Source organism: Carassius carassius, chromosome 16 (genome assembly GCF_963082965.1).
Source record: "Carassius carassius chromosome 16, fCarCar2.1, whole genome shotgun sequence".
NCBI classification, from domain to species: Eukaryota; Metazoa; Chordata; class Actinopteri; order Cypriniformes; family Cyprinidae; genus Carassius; species Carassius carassius.
The window spans coordinates 21484671-21492344 of NC_081770.1; the positions used below are offsets into that span (position 1 = coordinate 21484671).

At 38.6% G+C, this 7674-nt stretch overlaps 1 protein-coding gene across 1 annotated transcript in view; it reads right to left on the reverse strand.

The window, feature by feature from the left end:
* Positions 1–2948, reverse strand: part of lingo3a (leucine rich repeat and Ig domain containing 3a) — a 6410-nt gene extending 3462 nt beyond the window's left edge. The window contains exon 1 of the mRNA XM_059569541.1: positions 2132–2948. The gene's annotated coding sequence lies outside the window, so the exon portion shown is untranslated. The remainder of the gene's footprint in view (positions 1–2131) is intronic.
* Between the last annotated feature and the right edge of the window lie 4726 nt (positions 2949–7674).

A 7674-nucleotide genomic window follows, 5' to 3' on the forward strand; every position in this document is an offset into this window, starting at 1 on the left:
TCAAGACCAGCAACGACAAAATTAAATCGCCTCACATCTGTTGTATTGCCACCAAAATATGGTATTGAAGTATGATCTTTGAGAATGGACACTGTAATACAATTCTGAATAGTTGGTGAAAAACAGTAATCTAGTTCTCAAGATGAGAATAAGGACACATCAACTCACACCAGGAAGATCTTATTTATGAGCTCAGTGCACATGAACGTCACCACAATGTAGTAATTATTCAGAATTTCCAAGTTGGGAACGTTTGGGTAAGAAAAAATGGTAGATGCAGTGGATGCAGAATCTTTAATTGACGGACAATTTGTTAATGTATGAAATCATTGGGTTTTTTTTATATAATAATATTCTAGAAAATACAGTTTCATTTACAACACCTTCATAAATTCAATAAAAACAAAGCAAACAAAATGGAACTAATGCACGGTATTCATCAAGGTATTTTTGGTAGAAAATCTGATGTTGTAATGACAACATCCTAATTCATGAATCGGAGCTTCCCAGCAGGACAAGACTGATATTAATAGTGCAAATTAAAATTGCACAACAACGAAAGAATTACAGATAAAGGAAAAATTCCCACGAAAACTTAAATTGTCATTATTTATTAAAACTCAAGTAGCTGCAAATTAGAATTTTCACACAAAAAAATGTATTTTGGTTGATATGAGTGATCACAGGGGGTTGACTTAACTACTTTTAAAGTCAGTTTTATGCAGCATTGCGAAAAGTCACTTGAAAATATATTTCATTATAAGATTGCATTACTCCACAAAAAAGTAATTGATTGCATTACTTAGTTACTTGTTATGGAAAGTAATGCATTACATTACTTTTGTGTTACTTTTTGCCACATGGGCGGGGCTTACTCATTTGTTTTAATCTTATATTACTTATAAGTTATATTTTTGGCAACTGTAAAAGCTCTTTCACATCAAAAGTGAAATGAATAAGCCTCAGGCTAAAGGCAGTGCCTCTGCAACTCACTCCCAATTTCTCTCAACACGAGGAAAGGAAAGTTGTCACTGAATAAACGGTAAAACTTGCGTTACATATTTGAAAAAAGTAACCTTGTTATTTTGTTCTAAATTTAAAAGTAATGCATTACTTTACTAGTTACTTGGAAAAAAAGTTATCTGGTAATACCCCTAACACTGGTTTTATGTGACGAAAGATCCCAAATTTCCAACACTGATATACAAACTGGCACGTCATTTTTGGTTGCGACACATACAAACCAGTAAGTTTTGGCATCAATGGCGTTAAATCGTGCACGATGCCTTGGCATGCTATCTTCGAATCTGACACCGAATGTGAACCACATTTCAAATCATTTTTTTTTACTTTTTTGACTAATAAACTTATTACTTTTTTCCCCTAATTCACTGCCATGCGTGTTTTTTGTGGGTTGTGTGAATCAACCATTGTGGCTTTTTGTCCTATTAGGACAGATCTATAAAATTATCTCTCAAATTAAACTTAAATAAACTTTTTTAAAAATCGTGTTTCGAGAAGTGTTGCACCATTCTTCGCCATGCATCGTGTTTTTAAATGCTTTCTGTATTAATTCTGTATTAATAAACCCTTCTGTTTTTTGTCCTTTTTGGACAGATGTGATTACTATAAACGTGTCGTACAGAAAAGACCTGCAAATAATCTTCGAAATATCTCCTTTTGTCCAATTCCATGAAAAATCTCAATCATCCGGGTTAAGATGCAGCATGAGAGCAAGTAAGAGATGACAAAATCTTATTTCTAGATGAACTATCCCTTTAAAACCACCTTGAAGAGGACATCCAGAGAAGACAGTCCAGTCATAATTAAATGATGAGGCTCATTATTTGCATGCATGAACACCGCAGAGGTAATTAAGCTCTTGTTAGTAGGCGCATGCAGCATTGTTGCATTACATGGGATATAAAAGCTTTTGAAGCTCCTAAAGCAATAGGAACTGACTGAAATTAACATTACGGCATCTGCCAAGTCCATGTCAGATCCAACGGAAAAGATGACAAGTTACAGGTCGGACTTCCCCAATCCTATATTTAAGCCCTAATTACAGGTGGGACACTGCCAATTTGTTACACTAAACGGCCCCTTTTCAGGAGAAGATGAAAGTGCTCACCCAGGGCTAGAACTTGACAGGTGGTACATCCACATCAGCCAGCCCTGTCAGCTCGGCGTACACGTCTTTCCTCGGTTTCGGCTGTCCCCCTCAGCTTCTGCGTGTGGGCTGTGCACAGCTGCTTGGGTTGAGTCGCCCAATTAAGCCTGCAGATGCTCCTGGCTGCAGCATCGGCTTCCAAGATCCCAAACGGATCGTTCCTCTTCCCGCTGTTGGATCGTTCTTTTGTTTTCTATTGTCACCAGCCAGCAGTCGTCAGGTTCTCCATACACATTGTCCCAGTGACAGGAGGGTTGATGTGTGGCTTTCCGCAAGTGTGTGAGGGAAAAGAGAGAGCTCTGTGAAGCTGTGGTATGAGAGCGAGCCTGCCTCTCTTTTCCTCTCCACTACGGCTGTACGGCTTCAAAACTCACACTGCCAGCTAACTGAACACTTAGGGAGCGTCTCGAAAGAGCAAACTGACTCAAAACAACCAAGAGCCATCCACTAGGAGCCAATCCACTCGGCGTCCCCAAGGTGACACCTAAAGGAACCATTGGTTCTTACAAAAAGTTCAATGGGAATTGACTCTTCTGTGTTGGTTGAGTGTGTTTGTAGTATTTTCCTACTCACCGTTGACTTCACAACCTGGTCCCTCACTGAAAGCTCTCCAGGTCCACGAGGGGTTGAATACTCAAGCAAAGACCAACAGCTGGAATCGTGTAATTTTAGCAGACATGTGACCCTCTTAATGCACAATCCTTTAATGTTTTATCCCGTTTTGGTTTTTCCTCCAGAGTTCCCCAGCTGGAGGTTAGTGGATGCTGACTTACAGAGAAAGAGAAAAAGAGAGAGATTAGACTTAGACTGACTTGGAGAGAGATAGAGAGAGAGAGAGAGAGAGAGAGAGAGAGAGAGAGAATATTACATCATTGTTGAGGAGTAGCTCATGAAAGCCCATTTAACATCGTAAAAAGGAAACAATACATGCTTTAGTAAATCAAAATGACTAAAATCCTACATTGTGAGATATTAGAATTATGATGTAATCGATAAATCGATAATAAAAATTCTAAATCCTAATTATAAAGTCATAACTATCACAAAGAATAACTGTCAATTTTGACCCAATTTCAGCTTTCTCAAAATTATAACAGCATCTGATGATAGTATTGATGTGAGTTTTTCCTTATTATTTAGTGTGTCGTTTTTATTTATATTTCGTGATTATAGTATCTCAGTTTCGACTTACCTTAGGACTTAATCATAGTCATGAGATAAATCTAAATGATGACATTCTTAGCATATCAGACTCGATTCAGACACATTTAGACCCACTGTTACTAAATGGACAAAAACACTGAGACATGTTTTCAATATATATATATAAAGGGTTAGAGAGTCGGACTCGCAATCGAAGGGTTGTGAGTTCGAGTCTCAGGTCTGGCAGGAATTGTAGGTGGGGGGAGTGCATGTACAGTGCTCTCTCCACCTTCACGACTTAGCTGAACTGCACTGAACCCCCAACTGCTCCCCCGGGTGTGTGTTCACAGTGTGTGTGTGTGTGTGTGTGTTCACTGCTGTGTGTGTGCACCTTGGATGGGTTAAAAAGCAGAGCATGAATTCTGAGTATGGGTCACCATACTTGGCCGTATGTCACTTCATATATATATATATATATATGTATCGCAATGCTGTGGCATCTTGAAACTCTTGTATTTTATGTGTGAGTGATGACACACTGATCGTTCCAAACAAACAGTGTCTGGAGTGGCTTAATGTGGCATCTACCTAAACATATCTATGGAAGAAAAGCCACAGATGATTGGAATGACAGTAGAGGCATTAACAGAAAGTAAACCAGATAGCAACAGTAAGAGGAGAAGCAGAAAACTGCATTCCTAAAATAACCACCCGCTGCTGAACAATGGCCATTTCAGCTTCATTCATCTGCCACGTTAAGCCAAAACTTGAAGCACCACACCACTGCAGCTGCTCGCAATAACGGCAAAGTATTTTTATTGGTGTAGGAGTTACACATGCACTGGACTATAAGTGTGAGAGGCCCTTCATCCCTGTTCACATCCAATCTGTCCTACATAGTATGTAAGATAACGATCATGAACCATAATAAGCATACACCAAACACATAAGTATTGGATTTTTCCAAATATTTGGTCTAATATTTAAGTAAAATATATTTGCATAATATATTTGAGCAACAAATCAGCATATTACAAAATATTTCATGTGAAACTTTAGACTGGAGTAATGATGCTGAGAATTCAGATTTGCCATCACAGGAATAATATTACTAACAATGTAATAGTATTTCAACAATATTACTATTTTTACTGTATTTCTGAGCAAATAATTGTGCCCTGGTGAACACAAGAGACTTCTTTCAAAGAAGTAAGAAAGAAAATACCTCTTGGTTTTGTTGAAGGCAACCTTTAAAGACATAAAGTCACAAAGAGACTACATAACTGAATCATAATCAGTGTCTGTCCAGACTACACCACTGAGACTCCTTAAAGTGTCCAAATTTCAAAGTATTTTGCACCTTAAAAAAAAAAGCAACCAGATAACAATGCACATATCGCAAAGCTGTGTCTGCTCCTAATGGCTTCAGCCAGCTTTAGATGTGGGTGTTTTTTGAAACACACTTCAACACCCTCACACACCTCAGCCTGAGCTTTAAAAGCTCTAAGATGGCTTCGTTTGAGTGGCAGCTGTGAAAAATGGTTAGAGAACAGTGAAGAGACAGGGGAATTCTGGGGCAGCAGAAGAAAAACATCCTTTGTCTTCTTTTTCAAGGAAAAAAGACTGACTGACCTTTCGGAGATGTGGAAGTGCTTGAGTGCGTCACGCTTTATTTGAAGCAACAAACCTTGGTGGAGGGCGGCAAAAGGGCACCTGGACGTGTTTGAGCTCCGTCCGGTGAGACCATCTGCATTACTGAGAACAGCTCACAGCGAAATAAAGTCGTGATAGGGACACTCGATGTGGCGAAGGCAAGGGTCTTCCCATGGCACTTGGAAGAGGTCACCTTGACGCACGTGTGTGTTTTCCCTCAGGGTGTTAAACCCTATTAAATTGCTTTCAAGGTGATAAAGTGGCCACAGAAAAAATTGAGAAGCATCGAGAATAGTCATGATTATGTGCGTTTATCAAGCTCAGTGCTGGATGGCTTGTTACATATGGTGACACAACCCTGTGTTAGGTAATCTGAGTCACTAGGACGCACTGTGTGTTAATGAACATTAATTATAAAGAGATACTTGTAACTCCAGTCTGAAGCATCTTTGAAACTGTAGCTAGCAAGCTACATGCTAATCAGAACTTTAAGCAGGTAAATGACAAATAGTTAGGTATAACATAGCTGCCAACTCTCACGCATTCAGCGTGAGACTCACGCAATTGACCCAATTCTCACGCTCTTACGCCACACCCCCATATTCTCACGCAGACTCGTGCAGCAGTGACGAAAAAAATTGCGCCACATGATCTCGCAAAGCAACTCGCAGAGAGACCAGACAGACAGTTTAGTTAGTTTTTTTTGTTACAATTGTGAGGGAAATACACAATTTATTCCCATAAACTGTGTAGTCAGCCGTTCTCCCTCCCATCTGAACCGTGTGAATTGTGAACACTGGCACGTCAGTGAGTTACACGGCGCTTCTTGTCTCCATCCAGTTTAGGCTAGTAACTAATAGGCCTATGCGTTTATATACTGTAGTTTATATAGAATTAAGTTAGCATTAGCAGAGTTGTTTGTTGCAGCAGCACGGAGCAGTTATTTTACATAACTTTATCATAAAAAACAGTATCTGGACATGCCTAGTAACGTTAGGGCTGTCAAAAAAAAAAAAAGATTTTAGGTGTGCGTGAAGGAGGCTGCTTTAAGGCCCTGCCCGGGTATACTTCACATTCCAAGCTTTCCAAAGGCAGATGAGCTCGACAGTACCACTTCTGTCTCATCATTCACCTCGTGCATGCACTATACGTCTCATAAATTGCCTGCACGCGGGCGGGGTGTGCAGCTGTCCGCGAGCCCTCTTGATGATGAAAATGACATATTGCAGACGGTGCGTGGATGCGGACTGCCCAAGTATATTTTGGCCTTTATCAGTGCAGCTCGAGATGCAATGACAATGTAAGTTTCATTGCATTAAAATTTTCTTTTTAGCCTTTCCAGTTAAAGCCACTAGATGCAGTGCTGCAGCGATGTTCTTTCAAAATATTGCGGAAAAAAAAGAACAACAATGTGGAGAAGACGTTGTTTACATCAAAACCTAAATCAAACTGTTCACATAGAACGCATTTCGCACACTCGCGTCTCTCACAAGAGAGCCGGATATTTAGAAAGCCATGTAAAATTAAAATTAACTTTTTAAAAACTTATCTCGAGAATGTATGGTGGGTTTTCCCATCCCACTGCATCTCATGTTTTTAAATGTAAAATGGACTCTGTGATTGGCTTTATAAAATCATGGTTAGAGAACATTAATGAACATTAATTATAAAGAGATACTTGTACCTCCAGTCTGAAGCATCTTTGAAACTGTAGCTAGCAAGCTACATGCTAATCAGAACTTTAAGCAGGTAAATGACAAATAGTTAGGTATAACATAGCTGCTCTGTATTGAACTATGCATGTATACATGATGCTGTTTTGTTTATAGTTGTTTAAGCAACTTAATTATAATTGGTTTATAAACATTTTTTTTATATTATTCACTTAATAGTCATGCATTCTAATGCATTTATTAAACGTGCATTAGTAATATTTTGCTCGATGCGGCCTCTTGTGGCATCAGGATAGAAGCAAAAAGCTTCTCTTCACCCTAACTGAAATTATGCATTTTAAATTCGAATATAATTAGAATTTTGATAATATACAATTAAAAAAATTCGAATTTAGTTTTTCAGCCATTTTGACAGCTCTAATGTAGTAAATGTTAATTATTGTTTTCTAAGAACAGAATGTCAAGTCAACGACATCCCATATTAAAATGATTTTATTTATATCAATCACAACTCATCAATCATGTCCAGATATTTGATATTTGGTGGTGTCAGTATGGATAAATTTGAATTTTCTTTTATAGGATGTTATCTAAAGTGTCAGGGACAGGCAAGAAAAGAATGCTTGTATCAGCCGTCCACACTTCTGCTAATGCAAGGATTTGGTGTTTGTATTTTTTTCCATACCAAGCCACGCCCCTCCCCCATAACAAAGCCACGCCCCCAGAATCTCACTTTAAGCTGAACTCAAAAGTTGGCAGCCCTGGGTATAAGTCACTAACAAATGATAGCTAATTACATTGAATGCATTTTTTTAAAACCAGATGACATTTAGCACTGAAATTAAATGAGATAAAATTCCACACAGGAGTTAGCTTGTTAGCATGTAGCTTGGTACTATAATTGTCCTTGTCAGGCCACCATATAGTCACCATAAAAACACTGGTTCCCAACGGGTTTTTTTTTTTTCTGTGATAGTTGTTCATGAGTCCCTTCTTTGTCCTGAACAGTTAAACTGCTTGCTGTTCTTCATAAAA